Source organism: Cryptomeria japonica, chromosome 11 (assembly GCF_030272615.1).
Source record: "Cryptomeria japonica chromosome 11, Sugi_1.0, whole genome shotgun sequence".
NCBI lineage: Eukaryota > Viridiplantae > Streptophyta > Pinopsida > Cupressales > Cupressaceae > Cryptomeria > Cryptomeria japonica.
Genome location: NC_081415.1, coordinates 151,888,493 through 151,906,919, shown reverse-complemented (window position 1 = coordinate 151,906,919; position 18,427 = coordinate 151,888,493).

The following is an 18,427-nucleotide window of genomic DNA, read 5'->3' as shown; positions in this document are numbered from 1 at the left end:
TTATCCTTAACACTATCCTTCCCCAAGGGTCCGAAGCATTTAAATTTGACCGATTCAATGTAGACAATGATCCTAATGTGCATATCAACTAATGTCCATGACCACGTGTAGAAATTACCACATTTTAGATTTTGTCTCAAGTCATTAAGCTTTTCTCATGCTCCCTCAAGGGAATTGCATTAGAATGGTACAACTTGTTACCTAATCATTCCATTCAAACATTTGATCAGCTCATGGATTTGTTTACCAAATGGTTCCAAGCCAACATTGGTAGTAGGGTCACCTCTGCAATCCTTGTTCATTGTAAGCAAAAGTCAAATGAGAAGGTTACTGATTTTATTTCATGATACCAATCTATTTCTACTAGAATCTATTGGAAGTATGTGTTGTGTTTTTCAATAATGTCAAACTTGTTATTCTGAATTGGTCTGGATGTTTGTGTTGCAAAGTTATCTTGGTGTGTTGATGATGCAATTGTTCTATCTATTGGCAATTCACACTCATCTAGTGGTCTCCAGTGATTTTTGGTGGATGATTATTGTCTTAGGGTTGTCATTGATGGAAAATATTCATGGAGATATGATCTGGTAGTCGTAATTTCTCTTATCCAAAAGTATGTGTTAACCGGTAGCGTGTTGACGTGTATTTCATATAGAACAGAGCATTTTTGGGTCCAAATGCTTTCTGGTGATTGCAGGGCATATAACCGCATTCATGTTGATTGGGCCAACTTAGATACATTATTTTCTTGATCCACATTTATCTTTTTGGATCCAGTCAAGCCGACCTACAACTACACGTTATACCTTCAGATCGACATGATATATGAACTATTTTGTGGGTAATGGTATATAAGTTTGGTATGGGCGATCTTTTTGGTAGAATATGTGAATGTATGCAAGTGATAGGTGATCAAGAATCTATTTTGGCATAGTTTCACGTGCACATTCTTGATCCAGTAGCTGACTAAGACAATGTACAAGGCATAACAAAGGAGAATAGAGAAGGTGATCTAGTTAGTGTTTTTGCACTTAACTAGAACTCATCCAAGAATAGTCGATGCTATTTTAGAGTTCACACATTGTAATTCATCACTGTAACAACTTTGTAAGTCAATGAGACCTCCCTGAGGGTTGTAGCCTTTCAGGTTATTATAATTGAGCAGTGAGCTCTAGGAAATTTGACTCAATGCATGTGCATTCCCATGTTGTAATATTGTTTTGCTACTAGCCATAGTGGAATAATATTGTGGGTTCAAATCCCACCATGATTTTTTCTATTTGGGTTTTCAGGTAAAAAATTCGGTGTTATGATCTTGTGGTTGTTTGCTTCATGTTTCTGCATTTCAATTTTCACTATTTTCTTTTGGTGGTTGAAGTTAAGTTTTAAATTCTATTAACAGATAGATCATTGATTCACCCCCGTTTCAGTGATCCCTGAATCTAACACTATCGATTGTTACAAAAAAATTTGAGTCTAAAAAGTATTAGTGATACTTATTATTATTTCTATCTTCACTGGTTATGGTTTTGGTATCAAGGATATGTTAGTTATAAGGTTTGGAAACATCATTGTGTTCTCTAAGTGTTGTGGCATTCTTTGTTGATGGTTGTGATATTCTATGCTATACCTATCCTTAGGTATAGATATGATTTATGGAAGTATGTGCGATATGTAATGGGTCTCACCATAGCATGTGGACATCAGGATTTGAGTTATTTGTATTGGATCTAGTATTTTTTTATTAGTAATTGCTTATATGAATGCATAGCATGTGGATATGCTGATTGGTTAGGTTTCAGTGATTGAAGATAAGTGAATTTATCATTGGAAGATGTGTTTTGTTCCCCTCTTTCTCCTAGAGTGGATTAGCACTGTATTTTTGGTTCAAAAGATTTATATTTTAGTTCAAGCCGACTTGGTTCAAGCCTTGATGATCTATCCTATATATGAGGCATATGTGTGTTTGAGCTAGAGTGTGGAATAAGAGAGTGTAGATAATGTGGTAAAGACCAAAGATTAGAGGAAGTGTGTGCAATGAACAAGAGTTGTGTTCGAATGATATGCAAGTTGTGTTGAGACTGTAGCAGAGTTATGCGATAGAGAGTGGATAGTTGAAATCTAAGTTGTGTGTTGATGTTGGTCACTTGATGCAGAGTTCAAGGACAACTTCACGATCAAGAGATCCTTCTTTTTATATCATTTTTTGTATCTTGCCTTGAGTGCAGTTAGCTTCAGGTTTTGCAAGTCCTCTTTTGTATCTTGCCCCATGAGTAGTTAGCCTTAGTTTGCAAGTTCAGAGCAATTATCTCTTATCTTTGTAATATGATATTCATAGTGGATATATTTTTATGGGCAAGTGCTCACCATGGGTTTTCCTTGTTTGGGTTTTCCTCGTAGAAAATATTGGTGTTCATGTGTTGGTTATGTGTTGTTTACTAATTGTTTATGGGTTGTAATAATTATTTATTTGGACTGATTCACCCTCCCTCTCTGTCCTGTCTTGGGTTCAACAATTGGTATTAAAGAAAGGTTCCTCTTGAGTAAGGCTTGAGGTAGATTCGGTATGGCACGGGATGTTCATTACAAAGTTCTAATCTTTGATGGTACAAATTTTTTCGTACTAGAAGGAGAGAATGGAGCTCACTTTGAGACATTGCAAAATCGAATTTGGGAAATCATTCACACCAGATATACACCTCTCCAGGGTGGTGCTTAGACTCTAGATGAGCTAAAGTTGAAGGAACCTAATGCAAAGGATAGAGCTATAATCCTCAACTATATAGGTGATTCTATGTTTGGAAGGGTAAAATAATTGAAGGGAGATAAAGCTATGTGGAATAGGTTATGTTTGGTATAGGAAGGATATCTAAAGACAAAGCAAGCTAGGTTGATGAATTTGAAGCAGAAGTATGAGTACCTAAGAATGCTTGAAGATGAAAGTGTTGAGAACTACATTCATAGAGTGATTGATCTTGCTAATGGAATTAGAGCTTCTAGAGAAAATTTGTGAGAATGTGATGTTGTGCATAAGATCTTGTTTACTTTGTCTAAATCCTACAAACTACAAAGATGTGTTGTACAAGAGAGAAATGGTTTGAGTAAAAACATCTTGGTTTCTTTCGCAATGCTTCTCTATCCCACTAGACAGACATATTCCCACTTTTTTCTGCTCCTTTTTCCACCAACTAATTGCCCATCCCCCACAGTTACCGTGACCTCTTGTCATACACCAAAAACAACTTCTTTTTGAAGCATTTGTCACACCATCCTCACGCCTTGGCACCGCCTGCATGATTACGTTACCATAGCCATTGACGTCCATGTCTTATGCCATTTCATGTATCATCCATGCCATCCACTGATACAAGTTGCATTTTTGTCTGGAGGATAAACGACTCCTATAATAATTAGTAGGGTGATTGATCACCTTTTTACTCTGACAATTTACCAATAAATGTAGTAAGTAAACCCTTAAATGAATCTTTGCCTTGCATCGTTTAGTTAGGATGATATTATTATTCTTAGCAATTGAATTGAAACCCTTTCATTATTAAAAGTTATCTGGCATGAGTAAGCTCTTTTGAATGAGTATATGTTGTGCATCATTTAGTAATTTGAGTCCCTATAGCACTATGAACAACATGATACAAGCTCAACAATTAATATGTGGACAAACACAATATTTCTATATGTTGCTAAAGAAAACAAGATAAATGACTTTGTCTATTGTTAACTACTTTGGGTTTCACTTGTTTATTGGTGGTGTTTATTTCCTCAGCTTAATCTCCTAATTAGTATTATATAGTATTTTACTCTATGTATACATCATTCACTTCAATGATTAAAGAACCAATAACAATTTTATGTATCATGTAGACTAAAAATGCTATATTTTTTTAAAGAAATACATATATTAATAATAAAAAGAATAGGGGAAGAGCACCAATTATTGACTATCTCGCAATATCTATTCAAACCTTGCACACCCAACCCCCCAATTACTAACTTTGAAGAAACCAAACAAAAAATAACTAAAAGCCTATTAATAAATTTGACATGTACCATTAGCTGCCCATTTTTTAGCATTTTTGGACTATAATTGGCCCATTTGTGCACCATTATCAGTATCCATAGTGCATGACTATTGGGGCATTTGTGCATAAGTATTGACAGATTTAAGTGCATCATTATTGGGGCATCTTGAAGCAGGTATCAAATGACACTTTGAAATGTGTACTTTTTGACCCTTGTGGGCATAATGGATCCCAAAACATGCATCGTCACTACCAACCCAGATGCCAGAACAATAATTATAAGAAGTTGCATGCGAAGAGAACCAAAAAAATCGTCAAGATCCCATAAACTCTCTAAAATTTGTGAGTATGCGAAGTTAGATATAATGACTATTTGTACGCTTCTCCTATATTAAAAAAAAGCCTTTGAAAACAAAAATCTTACAAAAACAAACACTTTGAATTTAACTACAACTTAAAAAAATTTATTAACAAAATTGATTTTTGATATTAAACTAAATGATATTTTAAAAACCCATAAAGTTACTATGGACTACCAATTATGTCTTAATAGGTAAGAGGACATCCTATAAGAAAAATTTGGGAGGTTATCAATGGGAATCTGTTCCGTTTTCCCTTTAATGAGTTTTATTACCCTAATTTTGTCCGACTACTCTCAAAATACGAGAGATTCCAAGGAGGAAACTGCTATGCATAATATTGTCAACAGTAGCAGGTGATAGTAATGCGATCGTACCATTCTATCAACATCAACCACAAAAAATGAAAGGACAAGTTAGGCTTTAACAAAAGCTTGCATTTATTTTGTTGACCGTTTTGATAGAAAAAATAAAATAAAATATTTAGTAGATTAAATATAATAGAAATTTTTTATCTATAATAAATATACAATTGAATATTAATCGTAGATAACATTTGTTATAGTTTGGTGAAAATAGTTAGATAGTCTAAATGTTAGAGTCTATTTGTTGTAGATGTTTAATTATATGGTAAGTAGTTTGTGGAACATATTTATAGTGGTAATTAGTGGTGCATAGTGGTTTCTAAAAGAGTTCACAGAGAGACAAATTACCAAAGGCCAAAGGTGTTTTGCACCTACTTCACTATTTACAGCAAGATTTCATTCAAGGAGCAAAATAAATATAAAATCTCATTGTTATTTATCTTCTTATCAAATTTATGCTTATCTTTTTGGAAAAATCTATTAACAAAAAAAAAATTGATGATTTAAATTAAAAAATTCATGTGTAAGATGGCAATGCATCACATCATCTTGCATGCTTTCTAAACTTTGTGACATTGATCACTCAAGTCAAGTTGTTCACTCTCATAAAAAATACCTTCAACGTAAATAAATAATAACAATATTTTATTATAATCTGTTAAGTATAAACTTTTACAAATTTATACATAATAAATTCTAAATTCCATATGCTATAAACAAATTTTAAACAATGAATATGGAGAAATTTAAACATATTTTATATTACTAATTGCATTTACAATCATAAATTCTAAATTTTATATGCTATAAACAAATTTTAAACAATGAATATGGAGAAATTTAAATCTGTTTTATATCACTAATTGCATTTACAATCATATTTTATGTACTGATATAAGTAATGAATGAGCTTTAATGATAAATATAAGAAATTTCCTTATAGAAAATATGCTTAATGAAAGATATATTTTCCTTTGATTTTATCAAATTTCCACAATCCATAACCTTGTATATTCAAATGTGTATAATAGCCATCTCTAATTAATTTGCCTCTTGATTACCAACTACTTGTAATCAATCTTTGAGGCTAAAACTTAAAACTAGACTAAGAGAGCATCAAAATCGTATTAGGTGGTTTGGAATTCCTTTAAAAAAATTATCATGCATGACAACGATGGACTGTAGCTATTATGGCTCCAAAATGACATGCCCCTACATGATGTCGAAGACATACCATTCAAGTACGAAATGTCATGAGACTGATGTTCTTGGGACCCACAAATGACATGGAGGTATTTGTGGCTACGATGACGTGGATGATGTTTCCTTTTTGCGTTTGACGAAAAATCTTTCGCGCAGTTGACATTTTGTTGGCCGATGTCACGGCGATGGGATGGTTACAACGAGCGAGGCGGCTAACATCAAAGCTTACATGCAGTTAACATTTTGGCATCCACGCGGTTAACATTTTTGGCATCCACGAGGTGACTAACATTGTCAGTCATGTGTTATGTGCATAGTTTTCAATTTATTTATTTTAAAATTTTTTAATGAAAACTCAATTTCAAAATTTTTGAATGAAAACTCAATTTAAATTTTTTTGGATATATTTTGTACAAGAGCTGCATGCCAAACTCTTATCGCAAAGGAGGGGGAAAATATTGAATAAATCCATTGAGATCATTGTGGTTGAATGTCACTGGTTGAATCACTAAGCGAGAGAGTTGCACTTCCATTGGAGTTATAGGTATGCATTGTCAAAATATATGTGCCTCGAAGGGGAGGACAAAGTCGACCGCATGCATAACATGAGTTGTATGGGTATATTGTTATCAGTTGTTAACATGTAGGTTTTTTCATTTGCGGGGAGGAGGTATCACAAAACACAAGTGGGTGGGATGTTTGAAGATTGTTGTGTAGGGGTATGGCGACATTGGTAAATTCAAACCCTAACAGATAACACGATAGTTTTATCATTCCTTCCTCAACCCTATGTTTTTCATTGCAATTTTTTTATCATTTTTGTATCGTAGAGGTGGTTGTGAGGGGTGTCATTGGGAGGTGTCAAGAGGACAATGATTTGGGTGGAGGCTTAGGCGGCTGAGATAATTTGAAACCCTAAGACAAGATGACAATTTTTTTATTTTCTATGTCATTTTGTGTTCTGTCTATGAAAATTATTAATCATTTTGCAGCATGGTCGTGTTAGGATACCAAGGTTCATTGTTTGTGGGTTGGCTAGGTGAAGAAGATCTAGAAGATTTTAAAGGTATGTATATTTCCATAATTATACATGTCAATTTTCCATAGTGAGAAGAGCTATTAAAGATGAAATGCTCATTCTTTTTCTTGTCTGTAGAAAAAATATAGAATGGTTTGGAAGTGTCTACTATTTTGTTGCTCCAACCAAACACATTTTTGTTGTTTGTTTTTTTGAAAGGTTTTGTGTTAGGGGCAAACATGTTAAGAGCTAGAAAACATAGCGGGTTGCTTGCTTTTTTAATTTTGCAATTGTTTGAATGCTTCACATTTGTAGTGTTCTATAAATTTGCAAAACAATGATTATGACTAACACGGTGTGTTATGAAAAAGGAAAACACAACTTGTTCTACCAAGCACGTGAAACATCCATAATTTTTTACTAACGCACATATGTATGCATAGAAATGTAAAGACCTATCTATATCTATACTAGCACACGTCAAACCCCTATATATATGTGTGAATATGAAGCAATATACACATAGAAAAGGTGATGCAGATGATCTTTTATCATTTGGCGATAGATAATGTTCCTATGCTACTCAAGGATGTCCACAAGTGACTAGAGGAGCCATGATGGGCATTATCTTTTTCTTTGTTTGTTGTTTGTGGTGTGAACCGATGAAGTTCTAGGGAAATTTCTCTAGTGGGTGTTTGTGATAGGAGCATTTAGCTATTGAATGCCACATATACCTCGACCCCTAGTGTATTTCCCATAATGGAGGTGTTCACTCCTTGTCTGCTATGTGTTTATTTCTTTAATGAGATATCTTTACATTTTGGTTCCTTATACCCTGATGTGCTAAGCTCCATTGTTCAATAATAAGGCTCAGTGATGAATATATATTGTGTAATAAATAATGACACAGGTTCGTGAATCAATCATTCTCATTTCATCTCATTTTCTTATTGCTAGTTTGTTGATTCTTTTCTCATAATTTCTTTCTAAATCATTTTTTATCATCTAACATCATTCTATTTCATTCTAAGGTTCATTCTCTCATATTCTATCTCAATATCATCTTCACATCACCTATCTCTATCTCTAATCAATTAACCATTTTTCTATATTTCATCTCGCATTCTTCTTTTCTCGAGAGATCATTCATGTCTTTAATGCACAAACAATCTCTCGAGGGGGGTTTACACCCTAAGCGTCGTCGGGGCATACTGGGGTAGAATTTTTTTTGTTTTCTTTGAAACAATGTCATTCCAACTTTGTCTCAAAGAGGGGAAAATGTAGACACCCAAAAATGTCTCATTGATCATGTACTAATTATTCACCTAAATTAGTTAAATAATTCTTTAATTCTTTAATTAAGTTAATTAAACTTATTCTTCTAATTTCATATTTCTTCTATCATCTTATTAATTTTCTATTTTCAATTCTTTTTTCATTTAATCATTTAAACAATTTTCTAATGTTCATTAAATATTTATCATTTAATTAATTTTGATTAATTATGATTTTAATCTTTCAATTTAAATAATTTTAATTATTTAAATAAATTTCATTTTCAATTTCTATCTCTATTCAATTATCATTATCCCTCTTCTAAATATTAATTAAATATTATTATTTAATTAATTATGATTTTAATTCCTTTAATTTAAATAATCTTTATTATTTAATTAAAGTCCACTTCTAAATGATTAAATAGTTTCTTTAAATTATTTAATTAACTAACTAATTCTTCTAATTCTCAAATTAATTTCATTTAATTCTTCTAATTTCTTCTAATTTCAAATACATGTGCATGATTTCAAAAATTAAATTAAAAATTGAAGTCAAGTTCTAAATATATTCAAATAACAAATTGGATTTAAAATAAATTCAATATTTGAATTAGTTCTCATGCAAAGATTAAATTGAAAATCAAAGTTAAAGTGCAAGCACATGCTAAATTAATTAATTAATTAAATTCATTATCTTTCCGATCCCTATTTCCATCTTTTAGTTAGTTTTTTCTAAATAAATCTCTCAATCAGCTTTCAATCAGTTAACTATTTCCTCCTCTTTATTTCTTCCAATCATTCTTTTTCATCCTTCAGTCAACTTTTTCTCAATCAGTTAACTCATTTAATCTATTCAATCAATTTTGTTTCACCTCCAAATCAACAATTCAACTATCAATCAACATGTGAGCTCACTTGAGTTCCACCTTTCATTCAATCCTCTCTAATAATCTATAAATTGAGCATTCAATCTTCATGTTCAACAATCACAAATTTTGAATGTTTGTGTCATTTGCAGGTTGCCAGGGCAATATCTGAGAGCCATCATACCACAAAGAAGAGAAGAGCAATGGAAACTATATGCGATCATGGAATAGGGAGTTTTAATTGATTATTTTGTATTCCTATTTTGATTGATTGTGTTATTTCATTGTCTATTTGTTTAAATTCTAATTAGGTAGGGATTCATGATTTTCCCTTTCATTCCTAGTTTGCTTTAAATTAGATTAATTTACACATGCGACAATAAGTACCAAGGCATTGGTACCATATGCTTAAACTGTGTTACTGCAACATCATATGACAAAATCGGCCCCCACTAAGACTACTCTCGCATTGTCCGTGCAAACTCTCCTGATCCCCAAGGCATCCTTTGATACCTCCCAAATTGTCTCCACACCCTATCAATCAAATGTCTATCCAAAATATAAGGAGTCTTCCCAATCAGATATTTGCTCTTGAAGCAAAATGACAGCTCTTTTCCATCCTTCTCACAGGCCTCACAATCTGAATAAGGTCTCGATATCATACCATCTATATCATCAATCACTTGTCTCTAGTAGTCTACCTTCCCAATATGTGGCTGAGAAGTGATCATACTATACATGTGCACATAAGGTTGTCTGTGCTCTCTACCTCTAAAGTGGACTGACCTAGTCACAGTGATATGCTCGTATGCCCACACCTATAGCAATGTCACCCTGCAACCAAACCCACAGCCATTGAGGTAAACAAACTCATGCAGCTCATGGTATAGATGTGATAGAACGCATGGACTCCATGTGAACCTCTTATGCTCTATCACTAGGATCTCCAATGTCCTCCCCCATCCAATGGCTAACCCTCATGTCACTCTATCTAGGCATAAGTAACCACTGATGACCCTTCCAACCACTGCTGGTAATTTGCATCCACTGCTATCCATCACCTCCCATCTCACATGCCCCAATCTCATCTCTAGATTTGGGTCTGCAAAAACCCATCTCAGTGAATCCTTGTCTCCCTCTTTGTCATAGATTACAAGAGCCCCATGGATTGGAATCCATGGTATCCTGTATGCATCCTCCAATATGACTAAAATCTTGCCAGTTGGCAAATGAAACGAAGAGGTCTCAGAGTGCCACCCCTCCACTAGAGGAGTCAGCAACCCGGTGTTCGTCTGGATCTCTAGTATGTACATGATATATCTCAATACCATAGCCTCAATAGTTGCATGCTCCTCAAAGGTCAAATTTGTGCATAATCTTTGTATCATAGGGAATCTCACCCACAACTCAAGATGGGGTAACTACTCCTGCATCCAATCAAATCAATCATGTCAATCCTAGTGGTACTCATGTTCATCATATAGTGCTACTTCTATCCTAGTACTTATGTTTATCACATGGCGCTGCATCTTATCTTAGTGTATATGTTTATCACATTGCACTTGATCGTCACTTGCTAGAGCACTTTCCAGATTTTATCAATTCAACAACTTATCCTATACTCATCTTAGCAACCCTACTTGTTTTAGGGCACCCGTTGAGTGAATCCTCTCAACATCTTATCCAATTAGCAAAGTATGTTTATCAAAGAATTGTCAATTTTAGCCTATTCTTCAGTTTGTCTCCCTAGGGAACCCGTTTCAGTGAATCCTCTCAACAATTTATCTAATCGACAACATATGTTCATCACAAAACTGTCAATTCTATCTTGAGTAGACATAGACATGTTTTTACTAGGCAGACGTAGTTTTAGCATTCATAACCATTCTTTCCTGTCCTAGATGCTCTTGTTCATCACAAACGCAGAGCTGATTTACCTAGATGTAGTTGTTTATCCTAGATGTGGTTGTTTGTCACAAATGCACTTGACAGACCTAGACACACATGTTGCACACAGACGCACTCATTTCACTACCTAGACATGATCATTTGCATAGACACGACCATGTTATTCATAGACGTGCTTATCCTACACAGACACACTGAAACCTAACCTAGACGCGTTCATGCAACTTTTTACCGATTCCACGTTTTTGCATTTCAACTCTAAAGTGCCAAAAATGAAACAATAAATGCATAAACATACAAAGTAAGTTTGAGGTACTCACCGGCTCACCCATGTCGTCTAGCCTCTAGAATCATTAGATCTGATCGAACTTGTGTAGCCTATCTTCTATCTCTCCTACACTGTTGACTACTCTCTTAGTTCTCTATGCACTCTGATCTCTTAAGTTTGTGAATGCGAATGAGGATGATTTCCTTGTGGCCTGTACATATAGGCTTCTTAGCCCTAGTCTCCCATGTCGATCTTTTCTCTGTGCGTTAGTCTCTATCTCGTTAGTCCTTCCTAACATTTCTCTCTTATCGAGAAATTCTTTGCAACCCCTTTCAGTCTTTCCATCCAATCTCTCGAGTGGGCATATCATTCCTGTCTTGGGGAAACTTTGTATCAATTTTTCTTCTTTGGGCCAACACGACAAGCTGCATTGTCTCAAAGAGGGAAAAAATGTAGAAACCTAAAATTGTCCTTTTTAATTAAATAAATATTTTAATTTATTTCATTATTTAACCTTAAGTCTTCTATTAATTAAATAAATATTTATTTAATTAATTCATTTTAGCATCTTCTAGCCTTTTTTAATTTAAATAAAGACTTTTATTTATTTAAATAATCTTTCTCCTAATTTAAATATTTTATTTATTTATTTAATTATCCCTTTTCTTCTATTAATTATATAAATCTTTATTTATTTATTTAATTCATTATCCTTTTGCTACCCATGACACATGTCATTCATCTCTTAATTCCTACACCACCCACCCTTTCATTATTTCCTTTACCTACCCTTTAATCCTAGCCGATGATTTATCTTTACACCTCTTAATCTTATCCTTCCATTTCCTATAGTGTTGTCTATATAAGAGGATGCCCTCTTCCTTTTCAACCATAATCAATTCATCTAATCAATCAATCCTTCTTGTGATCTAGCTATCAACCACAATCCATTCTATACAGAGCTCTTGTGCACACATAAAATCTGAGAGTAAATATATCAAACAAGATCAATGGAGATAGGAGACAATGGAGAATGAAACCCTACTTGACATATGAATGGTAATATTATTTTATTTTATAAATTTGCATGATCTTAGGTATCTCTATTAGTATATGGTGAACGTTTCATTGTAGGACTTAAATTATTTTGGATTAAGGCAAAAACAAGTTTTGAAGGGGCTCTAAAACCCTTTACATAGAGGATTCTAAAAGGCTTAGAATCAAAACATTCAAAGATCCAAAACAAAACAATCTGCAAAAGATAGGACAATACATAGAGCAGCGAAGAAACCAATGAATGCCCAAGCGAGCAGACACAAAAACCAGCAAAGAACCAAAACTCAAAACACAAAAACATACAAAAGACAACACAATTACATGAGGCTCTTAAGGGTCTCAGCGACCTTAGGCTCCAACAAGCTCATATTGTCAGGAACCATCCTCATCTCTTTGTAATCCACACTCTGAGTCACAACTTGTTTCTTCATGTTTCCCTTGGTCTACTTACAAGGGCCTTGATCAGCCTGACTCTTCTCATTATCATCACCAATATTGATCAAAACTTTCTCCTGTTGCACTTTGTCAAGATTATTCACCATGGCTTTCATGGCATCCATCGTCTGTTTGACAATCTTGTGATTGTTGGTCATAATTGTAATGAGAGTGGCTTGAATTCTCTTATAGTTCTCTTCCACATGGGTGAGCCTATCCTCAAATCTTTTTTGCATCTAATTAGTTCCCTCAACTGCTCTATTGATGTAGTCCACCACTGATTTCTTTTCAACTTTCGTCCATTGTCATTACCTTTCTAATTTTCCTGAGTAGTGACCATAGGAATAGCTTCCATCTTTCTACCTAAGGCCCTTTGGTTGACTCTGGCCTCTTTAAGCTCATGAGAGAGCCACTCAAACATGTTGAAAGTATCAATGGTGTGATCCCTAGCCATTCCTAGAACATTGTCATAGTCATCCCTCTTATCACTCAGCTCTACACTCTTCGCATGAAGCTCCTTGGTGGTATTTTGTGGAGGTGGCAAAGGGGGCTTCTCAAGGTTCTTTACAGTTTTATAATAGGTTTTCATCATCACTTTTCATCATATACATATGTTGAATGCCTCATAGGGGATATTTTTTAGGGTTTGTAAACCATTGACCCTATTAGTGACTAGAGGGTAGCTTGTTTGTAAGGAATTTAATGTGGAAATGAGTCTTTAAGGCATTGGTTGTGGTGCTAGGGAACATTGTTTTTTGCAATTGGCCTAAGGGTGTGTATTGCAATTGGTAGTACCTAAAGCACCAACAACTAAATTTTCCATTGCCTATAATGCCTACCTACCCCTTTCCAAGAGATATTTATATTTAGCATCATATTTCATGTATTTTGAGATATCAAATGACTATATTTCCATCTTTATTTGATCATTGTGTATTGTAACCCATTGGGTGTGTAGCATTTCTTTCCATTGCTTCATCCATTATATATAGAATAGGCATGTTTGGTGTTTATTTTGAGGATGTAGGTGTAGTATATTTCTTCACCTAAATTGGCACGTTTGAGTTATTCCCCCAATGGTAGTTATATCAGAGTTATCACATTGGGCCTTGTCTATATGTTATCCTTTATTATACTTGAATTGAGTATGAGGTATGTACTATGTGACCTTGTGTAAATTTGGATCTGAGTCAAGGTAATTCTAAAATCCATTTGAAAAGTGGACTACCTCTATTTGCATGTTTTAATTTAATGGTCTATTTTTCTTATTTTTCCGTAAACACGTATTATTGAAATTAGTTAAGTGTATTTTGATTGATAGTTCAAGAAAAGAGAAATATCATTGAGTTAATTGTTTGAGAAAATTATTATTTAATCGAATGCAATTCATATTTAAATTGAAATTATTTCATTAGACTATGAAAGTATTTGAATTGATTTAATTATTTTTATTTTAAAATAACAAAAATAATAAAATGAGCATTTTATTTATCATTCTTAAGGTAGCATATAAGATCTTAAGGTTTTATTTATCATTTAGATTAAAAGTGATAGGATTTATCCTATTTTAATGAATAAATTTTTCTTAGAAACACATTTATATTAATAAAAAAAAAGAATGTTTAAAAAGAAGCCTTTCAAAATGAAAATCTTAAAAGAAACAACTTTCATATTTCAATTTAAAAGAAATAATTTAAGTTTGAGTATAAATTAAAAAATTAACTAAATTAATTTTTTAATATTAAATTAAATATTATTTTAAGAAACAATAAAATTACCATGGATTACCATTTTTGTCTTAATATTATAAAGTAGATTTGGGAAGTGATGAAATGTGAATGATAACCATTGAGAGCAAACAGAGAAAAACATGGAATTCCCTGGAGAGCTTTTAGCGTGCCAATATATTTTAGTCTTGCATGGTGGAGAAAATAGAAGAAAAATACAAAGGTGGAAAATCGCAGGAAAGAGAAATGTGGCCTCTAAATTCTAAAGTCACACACTTGAACGACAGAAATGTCCACTCAATCCTAATGTCGGTCAACTAGCATATTTAAGTCTTGCATGGTGGAGAACATTGTAAGTCCTGTGGCGCTTGGAATTTTGACATGGACAACCGTGAATTTGGAGTTATTTCTACAGCTTTTGCTTTGCGTGAGTAACGCTATTTGACTATACACCACTTTTGTATTCACATTAGGTAGAAAAAAGGGCACACCATTCCATCATCAACTCTAAAAAATGGAAGGACAAATTAAGGGTGGAGAAAATCCATGCCTCATAACATTGATTGATGTGATGGGATAACTCATCCTTCTTAAGGTATTGATGATCAAATATTGAGAATATTAAGGAACTGGTATCAAATGGGATACGTCTATTATCATTCCAACACGGCAGTATGGATTGACTAACACGTGTGTTAGTTGTGCATTTTACACTATCGATTTTGCAATAAACGGCTGCGATTGACTAACACATTGCTATCACATTGTACGAAAGGTCAGTTTTGAAGCCAAAATAGCTTCAGCCATATCAAATAGGAGGGAAGTTTGAAAACTCAAAAAAAATGCACTAGGTAGAAGTTGGCAAAAGCTTGGGGATGAAATGAAGTAATCAAGTTTGAAAATTAGACTTAAGAAACATTTGAAGGGTAGGGAATTAGGATGTCATGGATGGAAATAAATAAGTATTCATATAAAAGGATGGTTGCAACTCTAATTTTAATCGACTTATTAAAAAAATATTGAAGGAGTTGGGATTGAGGGATGATATGTCAAGAACACTTAGCGAAGGGAAAATTTAATAGATCAATGTTAGAATGAGCAAAAGGCATGGAAGGATGAGGACGTTAATAAAAAAATAAAAAAATGGGAGTAAAAGACATGTTCAACTAGGACTTTTAGGTATTGAGGTTTGAGGATGCCATGAAAATAGTACTAATGGAGGGACAACTTTGGCACCTTGTCGATGAAAATTTATCTAAGGAACATATATAAATTTTGGAGTTGGTATGAGTGGCATAATAACATGTGTAGGTATGATAGGTTGATAAATTCTATATAGGCAAATTTTACAAAGTTTAAGACTAGATTGTTGGGATCGGGTGGAAAGGTATATTGAAAGCACGAGGTTTGATATCTTGATAGACAAAAGGAAATGGAGATGATTGGGATGACATATTAGGTTGGACAACTATGAAATTATAAAAGTCTAGAAACTTACAAAAATTAAGGAATTAACCAACAAAACTCCAACGCTTAAGATCTTTTCGAGAGTAATTTAGCTCATATCCTACTAATGTGCAATTGATATAATATATGGCTCTTTCTTTTCCCTCATAATCTTATTGTGTTAAAAGTGCCCCTATTGTTGTTGTTGTTGTTGTTGCTTATATGTAAAGAAGTAAAGGCTTTCTTTCAATTGGTGGCATGAGAACAAGAGGATTCATGAGATGGTCTTTGAGCATAAAAAAAGCTTGTTAGCACTATCCATCCCTTCTAAATGTAATGTTCTTGTGTAGAAAATGTGTAAACGAGTGACACTTGTCTGCAAGTTGAACAATGAATCTTTGGATTGATTGTAGCTTCCCTTCTAATTATCCGAGTTGTCCGATATTCTTTGGTGGAGGAATCTCTAAGATAGCTTTGACCTTTGCTAGATCAACTTCAATACCTCATTGTGCCACAATGTATCCTAGGATATTCTCAAAGGTTATCGCAAAGACACATTTCTTGGGATTCAAATGAACTTTGTATTTTTCTAGTCGAGTTAAGATTTTTTGTAGAACGTCCAAATGGATTTCTCTTGTGAGCGATTTTCCCAAGAGGTCATCTACATAATCTTCCATTAAAGTGTGCATCATGACATGAAATATTATGGTAATAGCTCTTTGATAGGTAGCACCAATGTTCTTTAGGCCAAAAGGCATGTCATTCCAATGAAAGTATCCCCAAGGACATGTGAAAGTAGTCTTATGTTGGTGCTCAAGTGCAATCTTAATTTAATTACAATTAGAGAATCCATCCTTGAGTGATAACATTGCATGTCTAATTGTAAGATCAACAATCAAGTCTATGTTGGGTTATAGAAAATCATCATTAGGACAAGATTTGTTGATATCTTTGATATCTATACATATCTTGATGCAGCCATCTAGTTTTGATACAGGCACAAGGTTTGAAATCCATTCTATGTATTCTATAGGTCTAATGAAACCAACATCCATCAATTTCTCAAGTGCAACTTTGACTAATGTACCACCTATGGATGCATTTTTCTTAAATTTTATTTTACTAGTTATGCACTTGGTGCTACCATTAGATGATGCATGATAAGATCAAGATATAAACCAATCATAGCGACATATGACCATGCAAAGTTGAATTAATGTTGAACCTTGAAAAATTTGACAAAACTGGGATGCTCTTGTTCTATCAATGATGCTGCAAGATAGGTATTATGTATATCCTCTCTAGTCCTAATATTAGTTTGCATTTTATCCTCTATAAACAGAAGTGATCTCTTGTGGTATGATGCTAAGGAAAGAGTGTCAATCCTTCCATCCTTTGCTCCCTCAGAGAGGTTTTCACCATTAGATGCACCCTTTTTTTAACCTTTTCATGGTCTAAGGGCACCACAATGCGGTTTCACTAGAAGACCTTTTATTATTTATTTTTATATTTTTGCAACTAAAAGGCTTGACACCCTCTCCAAAGTAAGTCATAATGTTGATTTCAAATGAATCCTTATCTATGGTCCCCAATAGGAAGCTCATCTCAAAGTCCAAGGTAATCGATGATAGCCTTGTCATTTTGGAATGTATTGAGTTGTGGAGTTTCTTGTTGGCACTATTCTATAAGTTGAGGGAGAACAAGCGGAAGGCTGTTAATTTGATCAAAGTCAAAAGCGGTAAGGGTAAAGATGCATGAGTCTTCATATATGTTAATGGTGTCATCAAGGTCATCTCTGGTACTCTCCTCATTAGTTTCAATTGTGGAGATAGTTTAACCAACACTACTAGAAGGATGTAGTATTGGGAGTTATCACCTTTCATGGTTTAGACCTTGAGCCTCGAGACCTAGAGGGTTTGAGGTCCTAAAAATTTTTATCTGTGCGTTGCCACCAACATACTTATCTTGGGGTTTTGAAAAATTTTGATTTGCCATTGTAACCTGTGAACCGTGTTACCAGTTGGTTGCCATCAATGACAACATCAACTATTCTCATTTGAGTGTATAATGCCAACAGGAATTCTCCAATCATCACCATGCCTCACTTTTGTAAAAAGTGATGATGCATCCATTCAACAACTGCATAATGCCCCTCTCCACTTTGAGGGATTCATACATAAACATGGAATCAAGTGAGTCTTGATTGACAATGGAGCTTGCCTTAACATTTGCACCTTACAATTAATAACAATATTGGGATATGCAGAAGAAGTAGTTGATATCAGAAAGAAGATCACCATCAAGGCATATGACGATGCAGAATGCTCCTCTAAAGGGTGCGTTACTCTACTAGTAAGGGTTGGACCTATGGTGAAGGATGTGGTTTGTCAATTCCTAGACCTCCCTCTTCAATATAATCTCCTACTAGGCAAACCATGGATTCATGCCATGCAAGCAATACC